This window comes from Emydura macquarii, unplaced genomic scaffold (assembly GCF_026122565.2).
Source record: "Emydura macquarii macquarii isolate MOO-44397 ecotype Brisbane River unplaced genomic scaffold, CSIRO-AGI_Emac_v2 contig_587, whole genome shotgun sequence".
NCBI lineage: Eukaryota > Metazoa > Chordata > Testudines > Chelidae > Emydura > Emydura macquarii.
In genome coordinates, this window is record NW_027130724.1 from 13,513,284 (window position 1) to 13,529,409 (window position 16,126).

General features: G+C 42.7%; 1 long non-coding RNA gene across 1 annotated transcript in view; it reads right to left on the reverse strand.

The window, feature by feature from the left end:
• Window positions 1-267: 267 nt before the first annotated feature.
• The window catches only part of LOC137147998 (uncharacterized), a 159,943-nt gene continuing 144,084 nt past the window's right edge, over window positions 268-16,126 (reverse strand). The window contains exon 3 of the long non-coding RNA XR_010918414.1: window positions 268-478. This is a non-coding gene — a long non-coding RNA (uncharacterized lncRNA). The remainder of the gene's footprint in view (window positions 479-16,126) is intronic.

The following is a 16,126-nucleotide window of genomic DNA, read 5'->3' on the forward strand; positions in this document are numbered from 1 at the left end:
GTAATAGTATGGTAGCTCTCACAAATATTTTGACTGGAGCTGGTAGAAAAATGCACATTTTTATGTGCAAATCATCATTCTTTGAAAGAATACACCCAAATTACCAATAAATATTGGTGATAGCAAATTATTCTGTGAACTCTAATTCTGACATACGAGATTTTATTCAGAGCCTAAAGAAAGAAAAAGAGCTAACTTTCCTTTTGACATTGGGACACATCTGATTAGGAGAGAGAAATTCATTTAATTAAGATATCCAGAGGATCATAGCTAGCATTTTGTGATTTATTACTGAATTTTAAAAGTTAACTTTGTTTTACTGTGACTTTTGCATATTAACATTCAGGACCATCTGCAGAGACTTTATTCATACATATTTCAAACTCCAGAAGCGCTCAAGTTTGAATTAGTGCTGATGTGTGGACATTGTTCATCATTAACACACAGTGTGTGCGCCCTGAAGAAAGGTCAACAGATCCTGAAACATAGAAACATCCATATCAACACAGTTTACAGAGTAATGACATCATACCAAGCCAGTTTTGGACAGCTATCTGTGAAACCTGTGACTGTATAGGAAAGGAGAGAAGCACAAAAAGGCGAGTTCTCCAGCAAACAAGTGTGGGAGGGGGAGGGAAGGAGGCAGGAAGGCTAAGAGCCACACTCGGACTCCAGCAGCCTGTCTGGAAGGCTCCTATAAATTTCACTTTTGAGTTGAGTTGACAAGAGCCATCTAGGTGATCGGCTGGGGAGCATGCATGTTGATTTTCCTGGTGAAAAATGAAATTTTTTTGTTAAAATGGAAATATTCCTGTGGAAAATTTTAGGTTTTGCAACAATGGAAAATCCCCAGCCAGTTCTAAGTGTCACGCCTCTCATCTTGCCACAGCCCAACTTTGGGATGCAGTGTGTGACATAAACCAAAAATGAAAGACACAACACTAATTCATATTTTGAAATTCAAAATGCTGTGGGATTCCTTCCTTTAGTATAAATAGTTTTTTCTATAACCTCAGGTTCGCGATCATTTATTTCTCAATAACAAAAGTGAAGGGACACCAAATTTATGTAGAACAGAAGGAACTTTTGGAAATTAAATGAAAGACGTCTTTACAAATGAGGGATATTTGAAAGGTTCCAACTCTTGATTTAAGTGAAGTCTTACAAAGCACATTTCCTACACTGTACTTTTCAGAGAGGAAAGGTTATTCAATCTTGGTCACTGAGTTTTGTCACGATTGCCTTGCATATTTGATGGACTGACTCCCTATCCTTGTCCATCGTAAACCGTATTGTTGCCCCTTTTGACCTGAACAATTAGCCAATATTCGGGGCTGTGTCGGGTTGTTTCCATTAGAAGGAGAAACTTATTATATGAGTCAGTTATTTCTTTAGTGCAATCCTATTTATTTACAAAGAACATACACAAAGTCCTGTTTCCCTGAACACAATAAGAATAAACAATGGCAAGCAATTTCCATGCTAAGTCTGCCTTTCCAGTGAGTTCTGTGCCCAAAGGCAGCTTTGTCTCTTGGCTTCCTCCCACAGCCACATTAATGAATGCTTCTCCCCTTTTCTGCTGGTTACAGACAGAAACACACACACAGCTGCAGTGAATCAGTCCCTTGGCTTTATGTTTGTAGTCAGTACCAGGAAAACCCATCAAACCAAACAGCTTAACTCTGCTTAAGTTTTGCCATGTGACGTAGTGCCTTGGGTGGTGGCTTCCTGTTGTTTCAAATTATCTCTACATAAAGAGACCTAACTGATCCTCCACCTAACCTGAATGCAGAGAGATTAGGATACCCATCAGCTTTAATCAAGTCCATGAATGTCTATAGATCAAAGATCTGCTTGATGACAGCCATTAACATCCTCCAGCATGACAATATTGACAAAACTCCGGTAGATGTATCCCACATTTTTCAAAAAGCAAAGCAAAACATGCCCCATGGTTTGATCACTAAATAGATTTTAAACACACATATATATAAACATAAGAGTGGCCTTACCAATAACTAGCACAAATCATTTTCCAATTCTGTAGCAGAAACACATGATTTTAAAATTGCTGGACCCTAACTGTCCAGCCAAATTGAAAGATATTGAACTATCAATCTCCGGGAAGATGAGCAGTGACAATATCTTTATTACTTGTATATCAGATGGCTGAATTACCATGGACTCTCTACAGAATACTGCTGCCTGTTGTAATACAGCCTGAAACAATAGGATAGTTCCACGGAAAAATCAGACATTGGAGGGAAATTTTGGTCCCCATACTAATCTGCCTTATGCAACCATTATACATATCACCTATTGGCATTTGGTGTTTGTGCTCCTATGAACTACATGTTGTAAAACTACCCCTTCCACTGTCCAGAGATGTGTTAGGAGCACAGTCCATATAGTCTACAAACTAAAATGAAGATGAATGAATTTAATCCTTCCAAAAATGGAATTTTTGGTGCAAAAGCAGCACACACTGTCAATCACTCTATTGCAGAGCTTTTCAATCTTTTCCCTTCTGCAAAGGCGGAAGATGAAAAAGTAGCATTCTAAAGTCATGGCCCCAGACACTGCAGACTTGATAGAAGAAGCTGTACACTTCCTGCTATCTTTCCCCTGCCTGAAGAGATATGTTGGAGGCAGCAGCAGGGAGGGGAAGGCAAAGGTCTTGTGGTTCTCCCTGAGCCTCAGTGCATACAGCTGATATAACTTTGAGCAGCCTTTAGACTAAGTTACACCTGGGGTCATCATGGCCCCCAGCTACCTAAGATAAAGGGTGGGGGGGGGGAAGGAGGGCAGAGAGAAACCAAAAAAAAAGTTGTTTAAAGCCACTTTTCACACACTCTTGAGTGCATCTAACTCCCCTGAAGGGTCAAGCATAATTGGCAAAAAGGTTTTAAAACAGTGTTACACCCCATTGACACTAGTGTTTATAAAGCAGTTAGTTAAAACATGTTAGCCAAGACACATAGCCCATTTTCTTAGTCTAGACCTAGATTTAGATAGCAGTTAGAATGTGTAATTTACTCATTTGGGCTATGTAAGTGGGCAGCACGATCGGGCTGTGGCGTCGCAACCCTTCCTTGGTCCCAGGCTCCGAGGAAGGCCACAGTGCCTCTGCTGAGGGGAATTAGCAGCCGGTTTAGGAGCCCACAGCCCCCAGCCTTCCCACTGGTGGGGCTCTTAGAGCAGTCTATGGCCCCTGGTCCTTACGCAGGGCAAGGCAGGGAAGCAGTCTATGGCCTCGGCCCTTAGGCAGGGCAGGTAGTTAAAGCAGTCTGTTGCTTCAAGCTCTCAGGCAGGGCAAGGCAGGGAAGCAGTCTATTGCCTCCGGCCCTTAGGCAGGGCGAGGCAGGTAAGTATGATGCCCTCTGGCCAGTAACCTAGAGGACGGCTATTATTCCCTCGGTGGCGAGGGGAGGGGGATGCAGGCCCACCCAACTCCACTGCATCCCAGCCCAGGGTCCAAAGGCGTTTGCCACTGAGTCAGCGGTGCTCCCGCCACAACACACTGATAGGGGTTTCACCCCTGACTCAGCCACTTGCTGTGGCTGTCTCTGGGCCACTTCCTTCCATCCAATCCCAGGGTACCTGTAGCCACGTAGCCCACTCCGGGTCACTGGGGGAGGGAGTGAGAGGGCGTCCGGCGAGTCCCTCACCATCTACAGGTGGCAGGTCCAGGAACACCTGAGGGTCATCTGCGGATGGTAGCTCCTCCAGGTCACTTGGCCCTAGGGGTTCCTCCGGTCCGTTAGGGTCAGACCATGCCGGTGGGTCCTCCACTCCAGGCAGCTCCTCCAGGTCAGGACTGGCCTCAGGGGGTTTCTCCCATCCAGAGGGCGGAATTGGCTTCTCCCAGATACTAGGGTCCGGCGGCCCTACCCAGTCACTAGGGTCCAGCGGCCCTCTCCAATCTTCTGGGCCGGGTGGCCCTACTCAGTCACAAGGGTCAGGCAGCCCCCTCCAGTTGCTCAGGCCTGGCAGGTTCGGCAAGGTCTGGAGGCTCCAGGTGGCGGGGCGTTTACGCCAAACAGCCGTGGGGCCTGGGTCAGGCCTAGACTGCAGCCTCTGGGAAAACACGTCTGCCTCCAGCGGCAGCTTCCCCCCTAACTGAGCTGTTGGGCCTGTCTTTTATATTTCCTGCCCTGGGCCTGGCTCCACCCCTCTGCTTCCAGGTGGCTGGGCCTGCAGGACCTGGTTCTATCCAGCAGGGGCAGAGCGACCCTTCCTCGGGCCCAGGCTCCAAGGAAGGCCACAGCGCTTTGCTACAGGCTAGTTCCTCCACTTTATTTTGTGTCTCCTTTCAAACACTTCACATCCGGCCATTTCCCCAATCTGTGTACCAGATTCCAAAAGAACCATGATGTGGCCTGAAGTCTCATAGGGATCTGCACAAATCTCCTAGGATGGTCCCAGGATATTAGAGAGACAAGGTAGGTGAGGTAATATCTTTTGTTGGACCAACTTCTGTAATTGAGATAGACAAGCTTTCTCTGAGTAAGCTCGAAAGCTTGTCTCTCTCACCAACAGAAGATGATCCAATAAAAGATATTACCTCACCCACCTTATCTCTCAGAGAGATTACAAGGCATTCTACTGCTTCCAGCAAAGGGCGATTTTGTTTAGCTCAAGTTATAAAGGTCTGCATTTTTGGAGTTGAATGAACCAGGAATCTAAGACCTGCCTCCTCAGGTACGTTTGTGAGAGCTTAAACAAATTGTGGGTTTTCTCCCACACATGAATTAGATACACAAAGACTGTGTAAGAGTTTCTGTAAAAACTCCACTACCACCACTAACCTCAGCAAAGAATGTATGTTTCCTTCTGCCTCAGTGTAGTAATGAGAAACTGCAGAATGATGGAATCCGTTGAATGCACTCCCAGAGTCTTTTGATGTCTTTAAACTGACATAGGTTGCTACTGACTGATAAACGTGACTGCTAGTAGTCCTGATAAGGTAGCAGAGGTGTAACATTGAGTAAATTAGAGTTTCCTCAGTAGGGTTGTGGTGTTGCAGTTAATTTATAATCATGCTGGGTTATCAGAGCAACAACAATGTGGGAATCTGCTTAACATCTTAGATATCTACACACAAACGCAAGGAGTATGGGGAACAAACAGGAAGAATTGGAAGTAATAGAACATCAGCTAAATTATGACTCAATTGGCATCGAGAGGGAACGGCTTGTTTAGGAAGGACAAGCAGGGAAAAAGGGGATGAGGTGTTGCATTATACATCAAGAATATACACACTTGTTCTGGGCTCCAGAGGGAGGTCAGAGGCAGACCAACTGAAAGTCTCTGGGTATCTTCATAAAATGGGAAAAAACAGAGGTGAGCTCTATTGGTAGGTAGGGGTCTACTAGAGGTAGGGATCTACTGTAGACCAACAGAGTAGGAAGATGATGTGGATAAAAAATTTCTAGAACAAAAAACAGAAATATCCAAAACACAAGACCTAGTAGTAACGGTGGACTTCAACTATCCAGATGTCTGTTGGAAAAGTAATATAAAAAAACCACAAAATGTCCAGTAAAATCTTGGAATATACTGGGGACAACAGAAGGTGGAGGAAGCAAGAGGACAGCCATTTTAAACTTGATTCTGACCAAGAGGGAGGAACTGGTTCTGAATCTGAAGGTGGAAGTCAATTTGGGTGAAAGTGATCATGAAATGATAGATTTAATTATTCTAAAGGGAAGGAGTGAGACCAGCAGAATAAGGAAATGGAACTTCAATAAAAGCAGACTAACAAACTCAGAGAACTAGGAAAGATCACATGGGAAGAAAATCTAAGGGAAAAAGAAGTTCAGGAGAGCTGGCAATTTCTCAAAGAGATAATATTAAAGACACAAGAGCAAACTCTTTAATGACCTGAAAATCAAAAACAAATCCTACAAAAAGTGGAAACATGGACAAATTTTTAAGGAGGAGTACAAAAGCACAGCACAAGCATGTAGGGATAACATCAGAAAGGCTAAGAGACAAAATGAGTTACACCTAGCAAGGGACAGAAAAGGCACTCAGAAGGTGTTCTATAAATTAGAAGCAAGAGAAAGATGGAAGAAAGTGTAGGTGCTTTACTTATCAGGAAAGGAGAACTAATAACGCACATAAGAATGGCCACCTGGGTCAGACCAATGGTCCATCTAGCCCAGTATCCTGTCTTCTAACAGTGGCCAATGCCAGGTGCTTCAAAAGGAATTAATAGAACAGGTAATCAAGTGATCCATTCTGTTGGCCATTCCCAGCCTCTGGCAAACAGCAATCCCTGCCTATCCTGGCTAATAGCCATTGATGGACCTATCCTCCATGAACTTATCTAATTCTTTTTTGAACCCCTTTAGTCTTGACCTTTACAACATCCTCTGACAAGGAGTTCCATAGGTTAACTGTACATTGTGTGAAGAAATACTTGCTTTTGTTCGTTATCAACCTCCTGCCTATTAATTTCATTTGATGACCCCTATTTTTTGTGTTTTGAGAAGTAAACTCACTTCCCTTTTTACTTTCTCAACACCAGTCATGATTATATAGACCTCTATCATGTCCCCTATTAGTCTCCTTTTTCCAAGCTGAAAAGTCCCTGTCTTATTAATCTCTTCTCATATGGAAACTTTTCAATACCCATAATCAAGAAAACTGATGTGTTTAATGCTTATCTTGCTTCAGTCTTGACTCAAAGGTAAATTGTGACCAGATACTAAAACAAATAATATCAACAAGGGGAGGAACTCAAGTCAAAATAATGAAAGAACATGTTAAAGAATATTTAGGTAATTTACATGTGTTTGAGTCAGCAGGGCCTGATGAAATTCACTATAGAGTACTTAAGGAATTAGGTGAAACAATCTTGGGACTGTTACCAATTATCTTTGAAAACTCATGGAGGACAGGTGAGGTTCACAATGGCTAGGGAAGGGCAAACATAGTACCTATATTTAAAAGGAGGAATTATAGACCAGTCAGCCTAACTTCTATACCTAGAAAGATACTATAACAAATTACAAAACAATCAGTTAGTAAGCACCCCAGAGGATAATAGGGTTATAAGTAATAGCCAACACGGATTTGTCAAGAACAAATCATGCCAAACCAACCTAATTTCCTTCTTTGACAGGGTTACTGGCCTGGTGGATAAAGGGGAAGCTGCAGAAATGACATATACTGATTTTAGTGAAGCTTTTGACACAGTCCCACATGATATTCTCATACGCAAACTAGGGAAATGTGGTCTAGATAAAATTACTATAAGGTGACTGCAAAATTGGTTGAAAGACTGTATTCAAAGAGAAGTTATCAATGGTTCACTGTCAAACTGGGTAGGGTATTTCTAGTGGGGTCCTGCAGGAGTCTTTCTTGGGTCTGTTACTATTCAATATTTTCGTTAATGCTTGGATAATGGTGAGCTGAGTATATCTATAATATTTGCATCTGACACCAAGCTGGAGGGGTTGCAAGTACTTTGGAGGACAGGATTAGGATTCAAAAATGACCTTGACAAATTGGAGAAGTGATCTGAATTCAACAAGATGCAATTCAATAAACAGATGTGAAAAGTACTTCACTTAGGAAGGAAAAAAAATCAAATGCACAGATACAAAATGGGGAATAATCGGGGAGGCAGTAGTACTGCTGAAAAGTAACAGTGGATCACAAATTAAATATGAGTTAACGACGTGATGCAGTTGCAAAAAAAAGGCTAACATCTTTGTGTATTAACAGGCGTGGAATGTGTAAGGTTCAAGAGGTAATCATCCCACTCCACTCAGCACTGGTGAGCCCCAGCTGGAGTACTGTGTCCAGTTCTGGGCACCACACTTCATGAAGGATATGGACAAAATGCGGGGAGAGTCCAAAGAAGAACAACAAAAATGATAAAAGGTTTAGGAAACCTGACCTATAAGGAAGGTTAAAAAATTGCGCATGTTTAATCTTGAGGAAAAAAACCACTGATGGTGGACCTGATATATTTAGGGCTGTTATAAAGAGGATGGTGATCAATTGTTCTCCATGTCCACTGAAAGTAGGACAAAAAGTAATGGTTTTAATCTACAGCAAGAGCGATTTAGGTTAGATGTTACGAAAAACTTTCTAATTATAAGGACAGTTAAGCATTGGAATAGGCTTCCAAGGGAAGTTGTGGCATCCCCATCATTGGAGCTTTTTGAGAACAGGTTTTTGAGACAAACACCTGTAAGGGACGGTCTGAATATACTTAGTTCCGCCTCAGTGCCAGGGGTTGGACTACATTATCTCTCGAGGTCCCTTCCAGTGCTATGTTTCTGTGATACTGTATTTAAGCTTTTATAATGAGAAAAGACAACCTGAAGCTTTTTCAGCTATAAACTTTGTTCCAAGTGGAGGATGAGAACTTCCCTTCTCCAAATGAATAACTTAAATAATACAATAATAGTATGCTATTTCGATCATATGCTTTCCACTCCACAAAGGATCCCAAAGGCCTTTACATAGAGTGCACTGAAAAAAATTCATCTGCTACAGCTGGCTCTGGGGTGGAACACATCAGTTGTTGTAGAGATGAAGAATATCTCATTCAACTGAAAGGACAGAGGAACTTTGAAGGAGGCAAAGTGCAGTTGCCCAGCATAGCATACAACCAGGACACTGGGCTCACATTCCAAAAAGCAGCTACATAAATCAGAAGAAATCAGAATTAGGGAGGTTTCTTTCCTCCCCCCCTCTAAATAAAACTGATAAGAGTATGATGCATTTGTCTGCAGATTTCCTCTTACTCAAGTGCTATAAGAAATTAGAAACTTTTCAGTCTCCCGTCTCTAATCCTAAAAACATCATCTGTTGGATTTTTGGCGACATCATAGGGAAAACCAAGCTGCTTAAAAGCTAGGTTATGTTTCAGGAGATACCAGTGTCAATCTCATCTGTTACTTTCATGACCTCCCTGCTAAAATTAACAAGTAAAAAAAAAAAAATCTAGAAAACTGACTTAGTCACAATGGCACTTTATAAACTAATAGAGAATCCCATTCAACACTAAAAAAGTGAGCAAGTCAAGAAACCGAGAGAATTTTATATTAATAAATATACCTCCTGCTTTCAGAAAAATATGTGCTGGAGCCATTTGTCAGGCCGTTGAATATTTCTATTCCAGCACTGCATCAGCATGTAGAACCAAATGGAAGAAACAATACTATTAAAAAGGGAGAAGTGAGACAGTGGCAATACTACCATAAACAGTAGTGGTCCTTGAAAAAGATCTTTAAATTCTCATTATTTCTCATTTGCATTTGCCATCACTGAGATTTTTATGATAAGGTCCAATTAAGAAAACAGTTTCTTTTTTTACAAGGCCTATTTATCAAAAATTCAGATAAACTCTTTGATGGATTTTCTGCATAAACTAATCATTAATAAACATAATCCTGTTGCTCAAAGAACAGATGCCATTCTGTAATTCCCTGTCCCCGACAGCTCTGCTCTCCAGTCATAAAGGAGAAGGAAATTGTTTGACCAAGTTTACAGAGTGAACCATAAATCATAGACATCTTTGCCAGAACAAACTCATGCTTCTTTTATGAAACAATTGCTCCTAAAAAAGAGTTTATTTTCATTTTAATAACATTTCTTTATAAAAATAGAATGTTGTGTTCCTAAACACTTGGTATTTTTCAGTTCTCGTTGAGAGTGAAAATTTGCATCATCAAGTGCTTTCTACAAACAAATTGTTATCCAGATGCAGAATGGGGGGATTTTTGTCTTTTCCTCATTTGAAAAGGTGTAATTGGAAAATGGTGGGTTTTTAAAGTTCTCTCTGTCCAAGTCAGATATTGGAGATATGAAATAAAAATGAAGTCTTTTGTGAATGTACTCGAAAGGGAAATTTCAAAAATAGGTGCTCTGTGGGAGATCGTCACATTCTCTTTTAGCCAGCACAAGTATTTTTTTTCCCTAGAGGGTAAATAGGGCATGGAAGAAGTTCTGAAAATACACGCCCATCACTGCCCATTCCAGCATGTTAGTATCCTCTTCCTCTCCTGACTCCCAGCACCCCTCTCCCAAACACACCTACTGAGAAAGCACACAGGAACCCAGGTTTTCATAAAGGACGAGTCTTGTCCTGAACGTGATACCCACACATAGAGATGTTCAAAGGGGACATCCCTGAATTCAGTAGTCTTACAGTCATATTTCATGGTACATTAGGCTGCTAGAGTGAAGACTCACACTCTACTGAGGGGAAGAAATATATACTTTAGCAACATACATGGGGTAAAGCACAATGGAGTATCTGACACGAAAATAAGCACTAACCTTGCTTACATGTTCTGCCATGTCTCCCTCTCCACACATTAGACACACACTGCTCCCTTAGCTTCCACGAGCAGCAGCGCCATGAAAAATAGTGCATCAGGATTAGAAACAGCAGAATAGAAGGTATTAGTTCAGAGGAAAAGGCATATCATTGGCATAGTCCCTGGTAGAATGCATCACCTGTACACAATCTCTGGCTCCCTGGGTGAACATACACTGTTCAGTGATAGTCTGTTCTGCCCATATTTATCCATCAGGGGCATTATAAACAGCATAGCTGTTGCCATGCTGGATGCAAAGGAGGGCAATAAGGCACTGGGTGTCTCAGTGCACTTGGCATTTTCAAAACAAACTCTGCTCATTAACTCTGACACAGCCCTGCACAACCCATTTCAATATGGAAACAAGGTGCTAAATCCTCAGCTGTGCCAGAGCAGAAGGTCCTGCAGGCCATCTGCCTCCAGCAGGGCTACTCTTCTGGGGTCCTTAGAGGAGACCATGCCTGTTGTAGAGTTCCAGAACAGAGGTCATTCAGTAAATGTCTCCTGGATGTGTGGACCCCTTCTTTCCAACAGCTCATCCTGCTGATGGCACTGACTTTCTGTATGTTGGATTTTCCTCTGCTCTGTCTTATTCTCTTTCCAGCCCATGCCCCATTCTCCAGAAGATGACATAGAGGCCACTTAGTGACAGATGATATGGAAAAAACTGAAGTGTTTAATGCTTTTTTTTGCCTCTGTCTGCTCAAGGTCAGCTCCCAGACTACTACACTGGGCAGCATAGTATGGGGAGGAGATGAGCAGGCCTCAGTGATGAAGGAACAGGTTCAGGAATACTTAGAAAAGCTGGACATGAACAAGTCCATGTGGCTGGATGCAATGCACCTGAGGGTGCTGAGGGAGTTGGCTGATGTGATTGCAGAGCCATTTGCCATTATCTTTGAAAACTCATGGCAATTGGGGAAGGTCCTGGATGATTGGAAAAAGGCAAATATAGTGTGCATCTTTTAAAAAGGGAAGAAGGAGGAATCGGGGAACTACAGACCAGTTAGCCTCACCTCAGTCCCCAGAAAAATCCTGGAGCAGGTCCTCAAGGAATCTATTTTGAAGCACTTGGAGGAGAGGAAGGTGATCAAGAACAGTCAGCATGGATTCACCAAGGGCAAGTCACGCCTGACCAACCTGATTGCCTTCTATGAAGAGATAACTGGCTCTGTGGATGTGGGCCAAGTGATGGACGTGATATACCTTGACTTTAGCAAATCTTTTCATACTGTCTCCCACAGTATTCTTACCAACAAATTAAAGAAGCATGCATTGGATGTACGGTCTATAAAGTGGATAGAAAGCTGGCTATATCATCAGGCTCAATGGGTAGTGATCAACAGCTCAATGTCTAGTTGGCAGCTGGTACCAAGCGGAGTACCCCAGGAGTTGGTCCTGGGGCTGGTTTTGTTCAACATCTTTATTAATGATTTGGATGAGGAGGTGAATGGCGCCCTCAACAAGTTTGCAGATGACACTAAGCCAGGGGGGGAATGGTAGATACACTAGAGGGTAGGGATAGGATACAGAGTGACCTAGACAAATTGGAGGATTGAGCCAAAAAAAATCTGATGAGGTTCAACAAGGACAAGTGCATAATCCTGCATTTAGGACAGAAGAATCCCATTCACTGCTACAGACTGGGGACCTACTGGCTAAGCAGCAGTTCTGCATTAAAGGCCCTGGGGGTTACAGTGGCAAGAAGCTGGATATGAGTCAAGAGTGTGCCCTTGTTGCCAAGAAAGCTAACAGCATATTGGGCTGCATTAATAGAAGCATTGTCAGCAGATTGAAGGAAGTGATTATTCCACTCCCACTACAGGAAGGATGTGGACAAATTGGAGAGAGTCCAGCAGAGGTCAAAGAAAATGATTGGGGGATGGGGCACATGACTTATGAGGAGAGGCTGAGGGAACTGGGCTTATTTAGTCTGCAGACGAGAAGGGTGAGGGGGATTTGATAGCGGCCTTCAACTACCTGAAAGGACGTTCCAGGAAGGATGGAGCTAGGCTGTTCTCAGTGGTTGACAGAACAAGGAGCAACAGTCTCAAGTTGCAGTGGGGGGAGATCTAGGTTGGATATTAGGAAAAACTTTTTCACTAGGAGGGTGGTGAAGCACTGGAATGGGTTACCTAGGGAGGTGGTGGAATCTCAATCCTTAGGAGGTTTTTAAGGCCCAGCTTGGCTGCTAAGATGATTTAGTTGGCATTGGTCCTACTTTGAGCAGCGGGTTGGATTAAATGACATCCTGAGGTCCCTTCCAACCCTCATCTTCTATAATTCTATGATTCTCTACCCTAAGGTGGAAATACTGGGGCAAAACCCCTGATCAGCCCCTGTGATCCCCTAGTCTCATGAAGGTATGTACGGATTTTTGTGGCCAATTTCCACCTCCCTTCCTCCCACAATGTTCTCTAAAAATGTTCGGCAAGTCCAGAGGGCCCTTCACTTACGCCCCTACTCAAACTGCCATTTTCAGCCACATACACACTTAAAAAATTTTGGCCTCTATTTCCTGTTCCCTTCACTTCTTCACATTCATCTAAACATAACTCTACAACTCTGCTGCTGCCGTCTCCCCTTCAGCTGTTTCACCTTCTCTCATCCCTCTTGACTACAAGGGTTTTCTCCCTCTTTCCCCAATTTGTCACCTCCAGCCTCTCTTCCCCACTATTCAGTTATTCCCTCCATTTCTGTGTGAATGCTCATCCCCTGCCATGCCCCTAGCTCCAATCTCCTCCTGGCTTTATTATTATTTAATGTTTGTATTGCAGTAGTGCTTCAAAGCCTCAGTTGTGTGAGGTACCACACCAACACATAAGGATAAGACAGTCACTGGTCCAAAGAGCATGATCTCTTGCTCCTCTGCCCGTTACTCTTCACCTCCCTTATTGCCTCATATTATTAGAACTATCTGCCATCTCTTGTCCACTAGACCCGGATCTACGCCATAACACATTTCAGATGCTTCCAGTATTAAAACTTTGAGCCTCCCCTTGGTGGCAATGTCCTTCCTGAAAAGTGACAATTTGTGACAACAGCAATACAAGAGCCTAATGCCAGAGATCTGAAATCAGTTTCCCTTTTGCCTTAGTACTTTAACAGACCCTAAATGAATGTCACAGTTTATTAAATATTTTTACTTAAATGATGTTTTCAGAGGAGATAATGGCAACTGAAAATGACAACTTGTGCCAGTTTTAAGTCCTATTATCTCCTGACAACCCAGTGTATAATACATGTCATTCAATGTATGAATGATTTCTTCTGTTCAGAGTTTTCATCCGCTTGCTTGTCGCCCAAAGTATATGCATTACCCGATTAAATAACTCATGACCCCATAAATCGTTAACCATGTGTACAGTATATAATTCAAGGGTCTGCAAACTGAGCTACAATTCAAAGCTTTTCTCAGGTTTAAAAAAAAATTAACTTTGTTTACCAAACACTGTTTCAGTGACCTTTCCCTCTAGTTTCTGTGGCATGTTTGTTCAGTTAACTGCTCGAAATATTTGTAATGTTACATTCAACCCCTGCAAAGTCAAACTAACACATGACAATCCATCAAAATCAGCTAGATAACAGAAAGCACATTCTGATTCCAGAATTATTGTTTTTTGATCCTAAATGACAGGGTATGAAACAAAAAGAGCACAGAGTTTGATTTTCAAAAGCAAAATTAACCCCAAGAATGATAAGAAAAAAAAATTTTGGACCAAGATACTGGAGAAATGATATGAGATTAAACAGGAAGACAATATATGCATTGTCATATATGCAAACTTTGATCAAATAAAAAGGTTTTAGTAGCATGTAACAAGAGACTCTTTAAATACAGATATTATAAATTGGTTTTCTAAGAGTAAAGCAGAAATAAAATAAAGTTTAGATCTGGTGCCAAACTCCCCTCAAGTGTAAAGGTGTTGATTAAAGCCCATCTCTAACCTAAAGCCAGGTTTTGTTCATTGTTTGTCGGCGTAAGAGTTTGTGGACACTTAGGCAACTCTAAATATAATCCACATGGAAGTTTACAAGTGAGAAGAACATTCGAAGTCTTGTCCGAAGTGAGCCTAGAAGAAATCAGTCTTGGTACTCACGACCTTCATCACCATAGTATCTTAGCTCCTCCTCCAAGATAAAAAAGAAATAACGCACTTGCTCTCTCCCTATTTGCTCCCTCCCACCAAGAAGTAGGCTTAGCCGGGGCTGTGGAATGCCATTTAAAGGGAGGAACATAGGGTCACCCCCTGCCTGACCCTCTTCTTCCAAGCTCAGGCACCCTTCCCCCACATGCAGCCTCACCCCTCTGGCCTATGAGCTCCTACATCCACCCCTTCTAAATCTGTGTCAGTGGCATTGCAACCTGGAACATGGGGTTGCAGCACCACCCCGATTTGGCTCAGCAGCCCCTCTGTCATGACCAAGAGGTGGTTGGGCCAAATCTGAGTGAGTGATGTTATGATATGGCCTGCAGGGTCACAGCACCATTCAAGTGTGCCCGGCGACCACTCCATCATGATGGGAAGGTGACTAGGCCAAATCTGGGTGAGCACCGTTATGGCCTGGCATGCAGGGTCACAGCACCACTCAGGTTTGTTTGGCCCAGTCAAAAAGCATTAGGGCCATGGCACAAGTGCCTCTCTGCTCCCCCCGTGGCCTATGTTTGCACCCTTTTTAAATGTATTTTGTATTCTGCTGTCCCAAGCCTCCCCTCTTGGTTGACAACTTCATGCCTCCTAGTGTAACGCTGATGCCATGGGGGGCCCGGTCACAGAGAAAGAGGCTGTCTTTCAGGTAGCCAAGGCCAGGTTTTGAAAATCAAGGGAGCGACCTTGAACTGGTCTCTGTGTTCTGGCAAGGAGTTAGTGCAGAATAGGGTAATGCAGTGATGTGTTCTCATCATCTGTGCTATGGACCAGCTGTGTTTTGAACAATTGGGAGCTTCCTCATGGCATGGGGCTTCCTTCCTACATATAGAGTGTTACCACAGAAGTCCATCTGAGATGTTACTGTGGCCCAGGCTGTGTGTAATAGGATTGAGCTCAATCTATTGTCCAGGTGCATGTGAACACCTTTTTGCCATTATGGCTACTATGGTGTCTAAATACAGTAGATATGAAGCCAATGCAGTGTGCTGATCAGACAATCAAAGGCCAGATGCCGTTGATGGAGGGGTTGTTATAGAGGAAAGGAGTTCATCAAGGCACTTCTCTATTTTACCTCTCTGGATATGAAGGGTGGGATGCAACATATGAACGAGAAAAGGAATGGGATGCAAAAGAAAAAGGTCCTTTTAAAGCAGAACCAAGCACAGAGGGGGAGCAAGCTTGTTCCAGTCACTTACTACTTGACACTACTGGTTATGACAGCTGAACCTTTCGGAGTTTGACAGCTAAGTTTGGATAAAATGCTTGGATACTTCTCGTCTTACCTGAGTCACTTATTTCTGCAATATTGGGCTGGAAATCTCATGGTAAGAAGTTCTCATGCAATTTATATTACTTCTTGCTTCTGGCCAGGTTGGAAATACCATGAGAACATCCTCTCTGGAAGTATTTGCTCTTCTTGTCCAAGCTACAAACAGGAGCTCCAGAGGAGCATGAACATGAAAAGTTACCCATACTTGTGTCGTCTTCCAAAATGGTTCAATGTGAGTTTTGGGCAACGGTTTATATTGCCTCATCTTATTTTAACTGGTTTCCCTATCCTTAATTATTAAATCACCAAGCCATCAATTAAACCAATAAATCTACCAATTTAATACCAAAGTATTCATGCAG